Source organism: Bidens hawaiensis, unplaced genomic scaffold, assembly GCF_021521415.1.
Source record: "Bidens hawaiensis isolate Kalapana, Puna unplaced genomic scaffold, B.hawaiensis_p1.1 tig00040974_1, whole genome shotgun sequence".
Classification (NCBI taxonomy): Eukaryota; Viridiplantae; Streptophyta; class Magnoliopsida; order Asterales; family Asteraceae; genus Bidens; species Bidens hawaiensis.
In genome coordinates this window covers 464-17,831 of record NW_027505686.1, presented here as the reverse complement: position 1 = coordinate 17,831, position 17,368 = coordinate 464, and the positions used below count along the sequence as shown (strand labels likewise).

The 17,368-nt window shown below is 32.2% G+C and overlaps 1 pseudogene across 1 annotated transcript; it reads right to left on the bottom strand.

Annotated features, from left to right (window-relative positions):
* Window positions 1-2,031: 2,031 nt before the first annotated feature.
* On the bottom strand, window positions 2,032-5,499 carry LOC143614760 (glutamine synthetase cytosolic isozyme 1-1-like; annotated as a pseudogene). Its single transcript, XR_013150345.1, has 12 exons — window positions 5,376-5,499; window positions 4,851-4,890; window positions 4,650-4,753; window positions 4,499-4,547; window positions 3,682-3,788; window positions 3,516-3,603; window positions 3,298-3,425; window positions 3,121-3,195; window positions 2,816-2,868; window positions 2,696-2,733; window positions 2,429-2,588; window positions 2,032-2,339 (listed from the first exon to the last, which is right to left on the bottom strand). The product of XR_013150345.1 is annotated as a glutamine synthetase cytosolic isozyme 1-1-like (transcript).
* Between the last annotated feature and the right edge of the window lie 11,869 nt (window positions 5,500-17,368).

Genomic DNA, 17,368 nt, shown 5'->3' with positions numbered 1-17,368 from the left:
CTAATGAAGATGCCCATTTTAAACAAGTCAACGTTTGAGTTGAAAATGAATATATATGAACATTATTTTTACCCATCAAGTTAGTTACATTAAGTTGAAAATTATTAGACAGATCGAAGCATGCATGTTAAATCCAAGAGTAAAATCAATCATAGCTTTTGTTTTTAGGCTTGAAACGTGCAGGACAAATGGAGATTTTGAGAAATAATAATTATAAGGTGAAGATGACAATATCTTACACAGGTTCAAAACACTCATGTAACCTGACGTCTTGACTTGACTTGTTACGTTTGTGTGCGTTGAGTCATCTCGCGTCGAGTGAAACTTGCATATGTTAGAAAGTTATCAATCTTATGGTGAATGAAATGAAGATTAAATGGAATTTAATATTAAACTCTTCATATAAGTTTCTTATCACAATTGATTAATTAGTATGTTTTTATTAGAATATTGAATTTCTAATTAAGTGAAACTTTTTAATCACCCTTAACTCTTGTATATACATATATAATAGGCTATATATATGTCTCATTTGTAAAATACTAGAAAAATTAGAAGCTAGAAAATTCAAGGAAAAAATACGTGCATGCATGAAAGGTTATTGGTGAAAAAGAAAGGTTTAAAGACTCGTATATTAGAGGAACCTATAGAGAGGAGACCTTTTCATTCTAATTTTACCTCAAAGTTCTAACACTACAATTTACCTGATGTAACCTCGGACGTGTGGACATCTCTGACAGTGCATACTGATTCGACTGTTGTATAATGGGAGATAGACGGACTCTTTAATAGAGACCTGAAATCTGTTATAAGAGACCCGTGTTGAACACGAATCCTCAGTCACAACCCGTTAACATTAGTTTGTTCATTTATTGTAGAAAAGGATCATTCAAGAAGATGCAGATCGAGCTCTCGTTGAAGACTACACAAAAGATCGTTTGAGAATACGCTATTCAAGTAGCTTAGTCGATCGACCAATGTGATGAAGACACAAGACGAATCTATTACATGAAGTACCCAATGAAGGCACCATATCTTATCAATTTTGAATATAAATAATTTGTATATTATATTCATTTTCTTTGATTTTGTAAACGGTATCGTACTCGTATATTTCTCATTACTAATGAGAATATCGTTAATATTAATTTTACTTCATATTCATTTATTTATAATAAAAAGGTGAACCTATGTCCTACAACATACCGTCACTAACAATGTGTGTTTTCAATATCTATGAAACACTTCCCTTTCGATATTATAAGATGTTAGATATTAAAACTAAATACTAAGATATGATGCATATAACATCATGGACCAGTTAGTAAAATAAACTAAGTCACTGGCCAACACTACATAAGTACTATTTTGAGAAACAATAGTAGTCCCAAAGCTTCGTTTTTAGTAGGATTGGTTTTGCTATTCAAAAGAGGGGTTGCGGCGGAGCTTGTTGCCTGTTTGTCTGTCACTTTATTGTAATCGTTATGTAGTAGCTAAATACATAATTATATAGTAAATAAAAAGAATAGATAGTAGTCAATGTGTATGGCGAAAAAAAAAGGAAAAATTCCTCTTATACGATAATTTTCTATGCCTACATATAAATTATGTAGCTAACCTTAACTTCAATCAAATGACCATTTGCTAATTGCTAAAGTTGCAAGAACTACTTAATAAACACACCAAATGCCTCTAAAAGCTAAGAAATATAAAATAATTATGTTGTGATTCTCATCTAAATTGTAAAGAGAATCGACTGAGAAAATAGGGTCATGATTTTTTTATTTTTATTTATATATATATATATATATATATATATATATATAATATAAAGAGAATCGACTGAGAAAGTTTAGGTACCCGACCACACTAGTTGAACACTGAATATAAACGAACATGAGGATATAATATAATATAGTTCATTTGCCAATATAAGCACATATAGAAATCAACCCTTGAATCTTGTTATTAGAATATGCCTGTCAACAATACACCCATGGGAAAAATCTCAAACCCAATCCAGTAGTAGTAGTAGTTCTTCACATAACACGTACATGAAGATGAAGTAGAAATAAACAACAAAACAGGTAAGATGCAACGAGTTTCAAGAAATTAATAAAAGAGTTGTTTCTAATATCAATCAAGTAAATCAGTTCTCAAATCTTCCTCCAAAACAAACTCATTAATTATTTGTTCCACAGAATGGTGGTCTCAGCAATCATGGAGGTCACCACATACGGATCCATGTTAGACGAAGGCCTTCGGTCCTCAAAATACCCTTTGCCTTCTTTCTCCGTGTCACGCCCCACACGAATAGACGCGCCACGATTCGCAACACCCTACACAAACAATTAAAATACAATATCAAACAAACTACGGAAATTATATAAGTTAGATAATATAACTGTTTATGTGACATATGGTGTACCCATATAAAGGTGTTGATGTCAGCTGTTTCATGACGCCCCGTAAGCCGTCGCTCATTCCCGTCACCGTATGCTGCAATATGTTCTTTGTGCCTCAAACCCATCTTCTCAATAGCTTTCTTGATCACCTCATACCCGCCTTCTTCCCTCATGGACTTTGTGCTAAAAGATTATTATTATTATTATTATTAATTGGTTATGAACTTAACTATGACTAGAATAAACATAGTAGAAACATGTTTTTAAGTAAAACTAAAAACCCGATTTACCTATAGTTAGTGTGCGCACCAGCACCGTTCCAGTCACCCTGTTCAAGATTGCATATCTTTAACACGCGATACTTACATCATTAACATGATTAAGATTATAAAAATCAAAACAAAACTGACCAGAATCGGCTTGGGGTCAAATGAAACCACCACTCAGCAATCTCAGTTATCCTCTGAACAAAACAAAACCTCGATGTCAAGATTCTTAACCGAACTATGTATATACAACAAGGGTGTTAGTTATGTAACTACCAAATAAATAACTATAATAAATACCCTTAACCATCATTTAACTAACTTAACTAACAAGTAAATAAACTTAGGATTTATTTATTAATACAATAAACTTAGGATACAAAGGCTTGATTATTATACCAACAAAGTACGCATCAATAAAACAAAAACAAACAGTAGATTCATAATACCTCGAGAATGTAGCGAGCCACCCAAAGTTCATCACCAGCGGAGATGCCTACAGCTGGTCCAACTTGAAATTCCCACTGTGTGACAACAAAGTAGAGTTCAATAAATTATAAGGTTGCAAATAGGAAATAAAGAGTCAGGTTCGTGTCAAAACATTAAAAAAAAGGTTACAAACTTACTTGTCCGGGCATAACTTCGCCATTGATGCCACTAATGTTGATGCCAGCATAAAGACAAGCCTTATAATGAGGTCAACAATATTGCGACCGAAAGCTTTATCAGCACCAATACCACAATAATATGGCCCCTAAATTCAATCATGTTAATGAGCTTACAGTTAAAAGTTGATCATGTTATGAACAAGATAATATGAAGATTAAAGATAGATTTGATTGACCTGTGGACCAGGGAAACCACCTTGAGGCCAACCAAGCGGCCAGTTGATACCTTTCTGCAACAAGGTGTATTCTTGCTCAATTCCATACCTATTGTTAATACGGAAACCATTGGATATTGAGTTACTTAAATTATTAAAAAGAAAAAAAAAAACTTTTGGAAAGTACCATGGAACCTCCTTTTCGACGTCCGGGTGGCTGAAGATCTTGGCTGCAGCATGCCTTTTGTTAGTCGGGATTGGCTCACCGGCTGGAGTGTAAGCATCACACATCACCTATAATAATACAAACATTTTATAAAATCTGGTACAGTTTTGGACAGAAACCTTAAACTGTTCAAGGTGTCCAAACCGAGCTAAATTTGCCGCAGCTTGGCAGGTTTAGGAACGAAAAGGTTCGTTTATGATTTATGGATTTGAAAAACCAAATTTTATTATCACGGTTTAGTGTTAGTTAGAGGCTTGAATAATAAAAACATAAATCTTTAATCTATATAACTTTAAAACAATAATGTAACTTTTCTAACTTTACAATGTACAGAAACTAAATAATCATAACATGTATCAGTGCGTTTAGTTATAATTCGTATGTATGTGTTACTAATTTACCTTATTTCATACTTATTAAACTTTATCTTATTATATAGTAAAGCTTTTAATAATCAGAAGGTAAAAGGTTTACTTTTTAAACCTATCATTTCACTAAACTTTTGAAGCTATAATATTAGAACTTCGTGCTTTAAAAAGGAAAAGAAATAATAATAATAATAATAATAATAATAATAATAACAACCCACGGGCCCAGCTAACCCAACTATTCAGGCCGGTTTGATTTGCTTCAGTTTTCCAAAAACTGTATTTACCAGCTGCGTCTAGAAATCCAATTAAACCCCATTTTGACCCAAGATGTAATGACCCGTTACTCAACCCGATCCACCCGTTTTGCATTGGTATAAAGTATAATATAGAAATCCTTGAAAATTTACCAATATATTGTTACCCCTTCTGAAGGGATCCTTGAAAATGGCTTGAGGGCTGTTTTATCCATCAATTAAATACACCATATTAGTAAAAAAAAAAAAAATCTAAAAACTTTTGGTGACTATTTATTTAAAGTTAAAAACATTAATTACGCACTATAAAATAACTTCACTATCTTCCCCAGGTGCTTGCCCTGTGCGGGACCCATCAAAGTTCCACTTTGGTAGCTTCTTTGGATCATCCACCGGACCCGAAAGTGTCTAAAAAACACACACACACATAAAAAAAATGAATAATAAAACTCAAATAAATCATGGGTTATAAATAATCATAATCATGAATGAATAAATAAATTACTCTTGCTTTGCTTCTAACATCCATGCCTGATCCACCGATCCTGCAGTTCACACCAAACGTCACTAATTATAATTAGATGTTAAATAACACAACAAATTAACTGGGATTAAACTTTAAATTTTTATGAGTAAGCATAGTCTTGGATTCTTTGACTGGTTCCGTACACAACTAAAAAGTATTAAAACTTTTCATTTTATTTTATTTTATTACAGGACCAAGAACAGATCGAGGATGCCTGGTTTCAAGTGATTATTATTATTATTATTATTATTATTATTATTATTATTATTTTCAACTAGGATCAGCAATTGGTGCTGTGTTCAGGTATTTTTGGGATCAATACTTTAGACATCACCGGTGGTATTCTGTGTTCAAATATCGTACTATACTAACTTTCACTGGTACCGAGCTCATCCCGGTTTTCAGCACCCCAAATTACTTGGAAAACAAAACAATTAATAATAATATCTACATAACTATATATATATATATATCAAGCATGGTGATCAAGTATACAGTAAGTACCATATGTATTCTGCAATGATTTTAGAGGTGGAATCAGTGAGGTTAAGGTTGACAAGATCAGAAAGCAAGGCCATGACTATGAGGACCAACCGAATGTAAGTAAGTAAGTAACTTCTTGGGAGTTGGGATGATGAAAGAGGAGTACTGTAATAATAATAGTTTTACTCAGTAAAGTATGGAGGAGTTGCAAATTGAAGGAAGTTGGTCGTGCGTTTTTATAACCGGACTTTGCTTTTTCTCAATTTATTTATTTAATGCTTTTAAAACAAACAAACAAAGATATTGATCAAAATATTCATTCCTCTTTAATGTTTTTAATAATTATCAAAATATATAATAATACTTGTGATCTACCAATAGTAAGTTAAGTTTCACTAGATATATAAGTTCGATATCCTAATTATATTATACAACATATTGAAAAGGAGATTATACTCTCCTCACATATTTACCATTCCTTTTCGGTACAAACTTTTAAACATTTAGTACAACATCATAATGCATATTTTCTTTGTTGACACCATGGCTTTGATACAAGTTACCAACAAAACCAAATCTTCAACAACAATCTTACACGTTTACCGCTCAAATTTGTATACTAAATAGTTTCTAGTAACTTTACCTTCCTTGTCTAATATAAGCATTTTAACACCGTTTCTACTATTTACTCGTGATAAACCCACATATAGTTGACCATGTGTAAACACCGGTTCTCGCAGGTATATGCTAACTCTTGCTAATGATTGTCATTGACTTTGTTAATGGTCATTGCAAAACAAACCGCAACAAGAAACTGTCTCCGTTTCAATTTGAATGGCAGTTTCTTATCTAAAGGAGTTACACCACTACGAGTTATATAAGTGCGAAAGCCAATGCTAGTACCTGAAATAACATTTATTTCGATAAAACGCCTCCCCAAGTTAATTACTTGTAATCTGGTTCCGTTGCATAAACCGTTCTTCTGATCAATATTCCTTAGTAACATTATTGGCACACCAGCTTTTAGAACCAATCTATGATTAGGCATACCAGACATCTTTGAACCATTTAGAAAATTCGGTGAGTTTAATGCTGGATCGAAACCATGACCAACATTATCAAACATGTCTATACTATCAGAACTGAGATATTCAACTTCTTCTCTAGAAATCAAAGACAAAAATCAGTTATTAATGTCTTGGACAACCACATTTCAACCATATTCTTGAAAATATGAAATATCATTAAAATTTTTCAAAAATGCTGGATATAAAAAATCAATCAGATCAGAAATAGTATCGGATGAATCACCAATCAAAAGATCATCTATTATATCTATAATGGCGTTGTTGTATTTATAAATAATGAAATGAAAATGTTGTATTTATAAATAAATGATAATTTTACATTAATTATAAGATATCATAACTTATTTGAATCAAGTACAAAATCATAAAAAAAAACTAATAAAGATAAAAGAAAAATTAAAATATTTTATAACTTATATCATGAGTACAATAATAAGCAAACAAAAAAATTAGTCCTCAAATCAACTAAACAATTTTACAATTTCGATCCAACAAAACTTCTAACTCAATGTTGATTCAAAAGATGAACTTTATATAAGACATTTATTACACATCAATAGCCGTAATGTTTATTACTCTAAGATAGTACTCGTGTTTATTTACACATCAATTTAAATATTTGTTGCACGTCAATGTTAAAAGATGAACAATATCTAAGACATTTCTTTTTATAAGTATATTTTAAAATTATGTTACAAAACAAGTAATGACAATCTAAAACCTAAACTAAGTCTTTAGTAATACTATAATTAATTGATCTTCAAAATAAAGTCTTAATCAATATTCAATAACATATTAATTTTCATTCAAGTATAGTTGACGTATAGTTGATTCCTAATATATATCATTTAGGAAATTAGGCAAAGCTTTCTCATATATATTTTTTTATAACTCCTTTGTGGATAAGTTATGTTAAATAATTATTGAATACATATAATAATAATAATAATAATAATAATAATAATAATAATAATCTAATATTGTTTTAATAGATTGTGCTCTTTAGCTTTTATGCTTTTTTAATGTGTATCCGTTTAACCAGTTTTCTTTGTAGCTGTATTTTTTTACCCATTTAGACAAATTGCATTCACTCAGGATATTAAACTTTTCACCATATTTCATACAAGCTAATTTGGTGGTGATGAAAATAGAAATTTAACTTTGTTAAAATTTAAACATAGAAATAATTAAAAATGGCTTTTTGCATTATGGGAATAATATGAATAAACTAAGAAAACATTCCATGTTAACTAAAGGTTATTTTACGGAGAAAAAAAATATAAATTAAGGAGAAAACGTGTTTTATTTTCAGCAACCATTATTTGTTTGACAATTACGTTAAAATCATTTTATGCATTATTTTTAGGTGTTTAAAAATATAAGATTTAATGTAAATTAATGGTTATCAACTTAAGAATTGATTTGAAGTCAAAACTTATATTAGGTCAAAAAGTATTATCATTGTGTACAACAAAAATAGTGATTAAAATAAGAATTAAAACATAAATTAGTAGATGATATATATGAATATTGTTGATGATAATTAAAGAAACTTTATAATTAATTTTATTTAAACGAATATAAGTTGAAAGTTACAAATAATTTTTATTTCTAGTTAGGAATAAGGTATTGATATATTTTGATACCATAATTAAAAGTGTAACATTAAATAAATAAATAATTAATTAATACGAATCAGTTTGTTAAGTAATTGTATTTAATATAACAATAGTTTTGGTAATATGATTATTATTAATATAAAACGAAGATTGATTTTTTACTCTAACATTAATGGTTTTTTATTTTATAAAATATTGTAACAATAGAAAGTGAGTTAATTTAATAATAATGATGAAATAACAAAATGCTTAAGGTACAGAAATTCAGAAAGTCAATTGATGCTATTTTTAGGCATATGCATCTTGACATTTAGACATAATTATAAAATTGTCAAATAAAAAATTGTAAACTTTTCTAAGATTGGAAAGTATCAAAATCTTTTAAATGTCAATGAGAATTGGTTAAAGAATGTTTGTTGAGTTTGAGATACGACTACAAATAGATTATATTGCTAGAATTTGACAAATTATAATTGTAGTATTTGTTAATAAGATTTGCAATGAAAAAAAAAACATACATGTTTTGTATATGAGCAAAAACATATAATTATATAAAAACTGTTATCAATAAATATACAAATTGTTATAAATTAAATTTTTATTTAACTTTTATATAAGAAACATTCAATAAGTTTTTTTTGTTAGATCTATTAAAGTCAATGCTAGAGTTCACTTTTATGAATAAAAAAATTATTAGTAAACTTCAAATAAATATTTAGTACAGTCATATTGTAATAAAAAATTTCAACATAATTACATTTAATATCAAATTCGTTAATTAGTCAACTTTTGACATTAACATGTAAAAAAAATGAATTTTTATTTTATTTTTGTAATATTAAAATGGGGTTTTATTTTATACATTAATTTTGACATTCAATTTGTAAATGTTTGTATTTAATTTGTAAAATTCCGTATTTAATATGTTATAGAAAATATGTGAGTTTTACAAAAGGTATGAATCTTGAAATTTAGACATAATTAAAAAGTGATCAAATATAAAAATTAGAAATAAGGGTTTAAATGTGTTATGAATATTAACCATAAATTAAAGGTATTATATAAAAACCGAATTAAAAAAATGTACATTTTATTATATATTTTATTTTTGGTGTTTAAAAATTAATATGTTAATGGATTTAGTTGAAATTGACATTAAAATCATAATAACTTGAAATATTGAGAAACTATTATTAAAAATATATTTTTTTATTTAAGGCATTAATATTAAAAATTTATGAAATGGTCAAATTCATTAAATTTCAGTTTTTGTATAACTGGTGAAAGTCAAACTATATAACACATTTTTGTAAACTTCATATAAATAGTGAAAATCCGAATTTGAATGGTGAAAATCGGTTTCTAAAATGTCATATTAAATGTGTATTATTTTAAAATGTTAAATACGATAATATTGGAAAGTATAATAATGTTTTAAATTGCGTTGACATTAGTGATTTAATTGGACTTTGACCAACAACAATATAAGATTGATTATCTTACTATAACTAATTTAATGTCTTATAGAATGATCAATTAAATTTCATTTTCGGATTATATAATAATCAATTAAATTACATGAATTGTGAAAAATTAATAAATGCATGAATAATAACAAAAATATGCATTAACATTAAACAAAAAATAAGACATCTTGTCAACAAATCCTCAATCCATTATATCAAGTTGGGAACAATAACCTGAAATGATAAAATTATATGTTAATATTAATATTACATAATAAATAAATTACCTATTATGGAAGATTTGAATTATGTGAACAAATGTAAAATTGATGTTATAGTTTATAACCGGAAAATTTGAATCGCGTTACCGGGAAAACGAAATAATGATAATCTCCATTGATATACAACCTAAATGTAACAAACTAGGGTTGAATTAGACGTTTTGGGTCTGGGTTTGGGTATTAGGATATCCAGATTATCATATGGGTTATAACAATACTTACAATCTAATCCCTGATGTTTAAAGATGGACACAAGAAATTGAAACTATATGATCTGGGCTAAAAGTGAAAAAACAATAAAGATTTAATTATAATTAATAATATATAGATAATTAAACGATTTAAACTCGATATACGCAATGTCACACCCCAACCTACGGCGGAAATGCCGGGGCGCGAACTGATTGTCACAGCTCTCAAGGTTATTATCATGCACAATATAAGTTTCAATATTTATTTAATAATTTCAAATAATTCAAGTACAAAATAAAACTTATTAAACAAACAACAATTACAAATTAAATTCTTGATCGTATCATTTCTAACTTAAATTGTAACATCCTAAATTTTCATGTTTAATAAAAGAAAGTCGCGTTTAGTTATTGGGCCTAAATAAGTAATTAGTACTAACAAGGAAAAGATCATGGACTTGGACTAATTAAAAATGATTAAAAAATAATGGGCCTTAGGTCCATGGGCTTTAAGGGATATAAATACCCCCTTAAACCATCCTAAAACCCTAACTCTCATTCCATCTTTCCATAATTTCCTACACACACTCAAAAACACACATACACCTACACCATATATACGGCCGAGAGTGACGAGAGAGATTTGAGACCAAACGGACGTTAGCTTGTACTAGATCTTTATTACACGAGCTATATACAAGATCTAGAGTTCATAAACAAGTTAAACGAGATCCAAACGAGCACTAAAGGTATGTTCTTGACCCTTTAAAGGTTACATTTTTATAAGCGTTTAGCCTTGAAACTTAGAACGAGAATAGATCGGGTATAAACGAAACGTAAAGTTGTAAACTTGATGCTAAAATGAAGCTAATGAACCCATAAACATGTGCGGCTCGATTAAATGAACCCTTAAACCTAGTATCGAACGTTTTTAAGCCTAAAGGTCCAAACTTTATGCTTTTCCGGGTTAAGTCTTATCCGAAATAGCCAGGAGAATGATTTACGGGAGATATTAACATCATATCTAAGGATTTCACGTTAAAACAGAGACGATGATGAGGTTAACAACCAACCCGTGGCTGCCACTGTACAACTTCGCTTGCAAGCAAGTTCGCACACTGACATGTTCGCTTAACGTATAAGTTCGCTACTGGTTAAGTTCGCTGCTGTATAAGTTCGCTATTGGTTAAGTTCGCTTAAGTTAAGTTCACTTACACGTATGTTCGCTTACATTTACGACCGCTTGCGAATACAAGAGAGTTAAAATAATAATTTAAAATCCTAATGAAAAAAAATACGTTACGACAGTTAACGAAAATAAAATTTTTCCAAGCTGACCTGCCAGCTTAACCCCAGCCAGGGGCTCTGCCCCTTGGACCCCACTAGGGGCTACCGCCCCTAGAACCCCGCTGCAAGGGGCGCTGCCCCCGTAACCCCGTTAGTTTTGGTAATAATTGAACTAGAAAGACGATATGGGTAGTGATAGTTAATTGATACGTGTAATTGTTATACAGTTAGTCGTGCACAACTCAAGAAAGGGATTACCATAAACGGTTAACGTAACCGCATTCAGGTGAGTTTTTAGCCCCACTTCCTTGTTATGTTTTCGGGGCTGTGTGCATACTCGATGTGATAGTTAATATACTTACCTTAAGTGGTAAGCGTATGCCTTGGTATAATTTATGTATGATGATTGCTTAACGGTGCGTAAATTATCTTCGGATGTTGCATGTACCGTCAGGTGGTAGCTAAAGATGTGATTGGTATGTATGATGTAAGATAAGATGTATGTATGAATATATATGATGTATGCAAAATGTATGTATGATATGTTGATGGTACGTGAACGCTCTTCGGAGATTGCAAGTATTGTCAAGAAAAGTATGTAAGAACAGTATGGTACAGTTGTATGAAACAAAGGGATCTGACCCTAATAATATCTGTGATGGTAAGGACTAGACCTAATAATATCTGTGATGGTAGGGACCAGACCCTAATAATATCTGTGATGGTAAGGACCAGCTCCTAATAATATCTGTGATGTTGGGGACCAGACCCTTTATAATATATGTGATGTTAGGGACCAGACCCTTATAATATCTGTGAGGTTATAGGGCGGAAGGCTCTTTAAATAGGATGGATAGTTATGTATGTAGAATGAGTATGATTAATGTACACCCCTTCGGGAACGTGTGCAAGTATGAGGACAGATTGTATGTTGTATGATTAACTAGAACTCACTCAGCGTAGCTGACTTTTAGTATGCACGCAGGTGAGTAGGTTGAGGCAGCTTGCATAAAAGGAAGCACATGGCATGGACTTCAAGAAGCTGGCATCTCAAGAAATGTTATGTTATTTTAAAGACATTGTTTTATGTTTAAATAAAACATAAAGTTGTAATAAATAGTATATATAAATATTTATAAAAATAAATTTGGTTTATAAAATACTTGCCAAATAATTATGTAAAATAATATGGTATTGAAATATATACATATATATATTTTGTTATGTATTTTAAATAAACAAAACTTTTATAAATAAAAACCTTTATCAAATTTTTAATAACTAATATATACATATACATATGCATATATATGCATAAATATAAATATATGCATATATTCATGGTTATAATCAAAGTTCTGGATGACAACGAGTTATTACGTCGGTTTTAATAAAATATTGATTATCTATTGATTACTATAATTCATATTTAAATGATCTAAAGGAAAACTTACTACAAAAAAATATCTGAAAACTCTGATTACCAGCTGGGCTACCCAGCACTTGCAAACAAATCTAAAGATCCGAACTCGCGACCTCTGCCCCCAAATGTTCATATGTTACCAGCTGGGCTACCTAGCACTTGCAAACAAATCTGATTTCCAGAATTTAAAAACACTTGGAGACCTTAACAGTTTGATTAAACAAACCCTAGAAATCAGATCTCGTTCAATCCGTTAATGTTAATTCAATTGATGTTAGGGATTTGGTTCATAATCATTACGCAAACAAAACGATGTAATTAATTACCTCACAAGATGCTATATGATGGGTTAATCAGACGGAAACATGGCCGGTGATGGTGATGACGAACGAACACACAACGGCTAAATATAATTCAATCAGATAGGGGGTTAAGGACGATGACGTCTTGAGGGTTGTATCTGTGTGATTATTTGCATTACGATGTTTGTTAACGCGTCCCGTGATTAACGAGTTGAGGTCGGCTATGTATAATAAGAAAACGAATATTTTGTTGATCAATTTACCATACTGATAATGTCGGCAGATCATGTAAGGCAATAATAACATATATTTGATTTGATCACTATGTTTAGATGCGAAGATTAAGGTCCAAGAATGTTATTTGGGTCACTGGTTCGCTAAATGGGTCTCAGGTTAGGGTTTGGATACGGGTTTGGGTTATTGGGTATAATTAACTTGACTGATTTTGAAGATAAGCCCTTCCACTATGAAGGTGGAGACATAAATGGATTAAAGCTTAGTTAGGGTTAAAAACATATATGTTACAAAGTAGTTTTATATACATTAATTAAATATTATAAATAAATATTAATAAAATAGTAAATATTCGATAGACACAATGTTTTTTTTTTCTTGGTAAAATTTTCCGAAAATAAAAACGAGTCGGGTAATGAAATTTGGAAAATCCGAGTTGTTACATGTCACATCCCCATCTTAGGCCTAGAAGTGTGACCATCAGTTGGTACCACCATTTGTAAATAAATCAGAGTTACGAGTTATTAGCGGAAGTCATATAAAACATGTGGATTTAAGTTATAAATATTTACATTACAAAAGATAAGACAAATGTCACATTTAAGTTTACTTGTTTATAGATTTACAAAATCACCATTAGTTATAATTAAGTTTAACAAAATATCCGAGCCATCGGATTCTTGAGCCCTTCGTCTTTTCAAGCGCTAATCTTGATTACCTGCAAAATGTTAAGAAAATACGTCAGCAACGAATGCTGGTGAATATGCTGATGCTAAAAATATTTTCTTTACTTAATTACCCCTCGAGAGTACTAAGCCTCGGCCCATATTGGCTTAGGAATAATCAAGTTAAAACAATATCATTATAAACTTGAGTCTCTACACTAGGTCACCTCAGCAAAACACCGTAGCGTTTCGACATACTTAGGTACCATAAATATACACATGGTCAGTCTCACTCGAACGTACTTAGGTCCGGACCATCGTGGCTGGAGGTCGTGACCAAGCGTGGGGCGATGTGCCCACCGCATTTAACCACATATGTAAGGATCCAGACAAACGTATACTACAGCCTGAGAGATAGGCTTTTACTCTTATTCATAATGTTTTTAGAGACATTTAGTCTCATGTAACGTTTTTCATATAACAAGTTGACTCGTTTGAAAACAAGTTTGTAAAAGTTGGGCGTATTCACCTTTTGATTGGGATCGGCTTCCAACACTGTCCGAGGGTCTTTCCCTTACTATCTCGCACCTATAGTACGAGTATAACTTTTTATTAGTCGGATATACAATCCGGCTTAAGACCTTTAGTCTTACTTTTATAATCGCCACCTCGATTTACCTTAAAACCTTTAGTTTATAAAGTAATCTCTTTTCTTTTCTTTTTAAACCTTTAGTTTAATATATCTTTCTTTATAAGATAATCTATAGATATCTTATTTATAAAACCCTACATTTCTTCTTCTTTAAGAAACGTATATCTTTCTTCTTTATTATTTAAGAATACTCATTATACTTAAATAATATTTATAACAAAGATTTATATATATATATCCACACATGTATTTGAATATACATTTATATTTTTCTTTCTTTTCTTTTCTTTGGTATTTATTCTTTTATTCATCGAGGTATCGAGTATAACCTCGACTTAGGGTATTAAGCCTTTTCAATATTTTATTATTATTTTATTCGGGCATCATGCCTACCTTTTCTCGGCTTATAAACCCTAGACAATCGAGCAACACTTCGACGCCATTTATCTCATTTCAACCTCTTGTTTGATCAACACTTCACTCGGGCACGCAAATCGAGACACCAATACTTCACGGCACGCACTTCAAGACGATCGTTGGGATATCGGTATTACAACACTTTCCTTCTTGGTACGATGTCGGGATATGGTACGATTATCGAGGAAACTGCACGAACTTTGAGGTAGTGAGAGAGATACGTTAGAGAGAGAGACAACTGATTTGTGGTGTGAGGGAATGAAATCCCGATGCCCTTAATTTATAGGCTAATCTGGTGTCCCTTCGTGATACGCGATGGCCACTAGATAACCCTATCGCGTATCGCGATATAGGGTTGGCCAGTCACCACGTAGGGCTGCCACGCAGCGCCATGTGGTGACACGTGGCGTGACCTCGTGCCCCTGGCTGACACTTGGCACACGTGGCACAACTTGTCAGGCCACATCATCGCGTATCGTTGTTGACTATTTCTAGAACCTTTTGACCAAACACTTCGCGATACGCGATGAGCTTGTCCTTTGTCTCATCGCGTAGCGCGATAGGACAAGAAACAGATTTTTCATTTTAAACCCTCAGGTTTGGATTTTGGCGGAATTGGTCCTTTAACTTTGAAAGTTGCCATTTTTAACTCGAAATTTTACGTGATGTTACATCCTCCCCACCTTGAAATAAATCTCGTCCTCGAGATTGCCTCACAAGAATAAGTGAGGGTATTTCTTTCTCATTTCTGATTCGAGTTCCCATGTATACTCGGGCCCTCTTCGTGAGTCCCATTTGACTTTCACAATTTTCAATGTTCGTCTTTTTAGTTTCTTTAGTTTCGAATCTTCTATTTGTATTGGTTTTTCAATGAATTTTAAATTCTTGTTAATTTCTACATCTTTTAATGGTATCGAAATAGATTCATCGGCTAGACACTTTTGCAGATTTAAAACATGGAACACGTCGTGTATTCCTTGCATTTCATCGGGTAGTTGCAAATGGTATGCGATAGTGCCAATTCGTTCGAGTACCTCGAAGGGTCTAACGAATCGAGGACTTAACTTTCTTCTCTTGCCGAAGTGAACTACGCCTTTCCATGGTGAGACTTTTAAAAGAAATTTATTACCAACATTGAATTCTAACGGCTTACGACGGACGTTGGCGTAACTCTTTTGGCGGTCACGTGCCGTCTTAAGTCGTTCACCGGATTTGAATGACTGTCAGTGGTTTCTTGGACTCTTTCGGGTCCAGACAATTGGTTGTCTCCAGTTTCAGACCAACACACGGGCGTTCTACATTTTCGACCATATAACACCTCGAATGATGCGGCTTGAATACTTGCGTGATAACTATTGTTGTACGAGAATTCCATTAGGGGTAAGTGGTCATCCCAACTTCCACCTAAATCGATCACACAAGCGCGGAGCATGTCTTCGAACGTTTGAATCGTCCTTTCACTTTGCCCATCGGTTTGTGGGTGATAAGCAGTGCTAAGGTTTAGTTTTGTACCGAGCGCTTGTTGGAAGCTATTCCAAAAATGAGATGTGAAACGGCTGTCTCGATCAGAGATTATAGATAGTGGTACCCCATGCAAAGCAACGATGTTGTTCACGTAGATACGCGCTAGTTTGTCCATTGAGTACGACTCATTGATGGGTATGAAGTGTGCAGATTTTGTTAATCGATCCCCAATAACCCAAATAGCATTGTGTTGTCGAATCGTTTTAGAGAGTTTGGTAAAGAAATCCATAGTGATTAACTCCCACTTCCATACGGGAAGTTCGGGTTGCTAGAGCAATCCCGAAGGCTTTTGGTGTTCAGCCTTGACCTTCAAACAAGTTAGACATTTCGCAACATGCGAAGCGACGTCCTTTTTCATCCCATTCCACCAGTAGTTTGGTTTGAGATTTTGATACATTTTGTCACTACCCGGGGTGCATCATGTATTTGGACTTATGAGCTTCGTTCAAAATTTTCTCTCGCAAGCCTCCAATGATTGGTACCAAAATCCTATTACTGAGTCTAAGGATACCATCGTCACCCTTGACTAGCGAGTCAATGGTGCCGTTTCGTTTTTCGTCAGAGATTTGGTTTTCATTGATCGCTTGAGTTTGGGCAGATTTGATTTGCTCGAGTAAATCGATTTGAAGTTCTAGACGCAACGCTCGGGCTCTTTTGGGCTTCTCGTGTTCCTTGCGAATTAAGGCATCAGCTACGACATTGGCTTTGCCTTCATGGTAAACGATCTCGTAGTCTTAATCGTTGAGAGTTTCCATCCATCGTCGTTGGCGCATGTTAAGCTCTTTTTGATCGAAGATATGCTTTAAGCTTTTATGATCGGTATACACGATAAACCTTACTCCATAGAGATAGTGCCTCCATATCT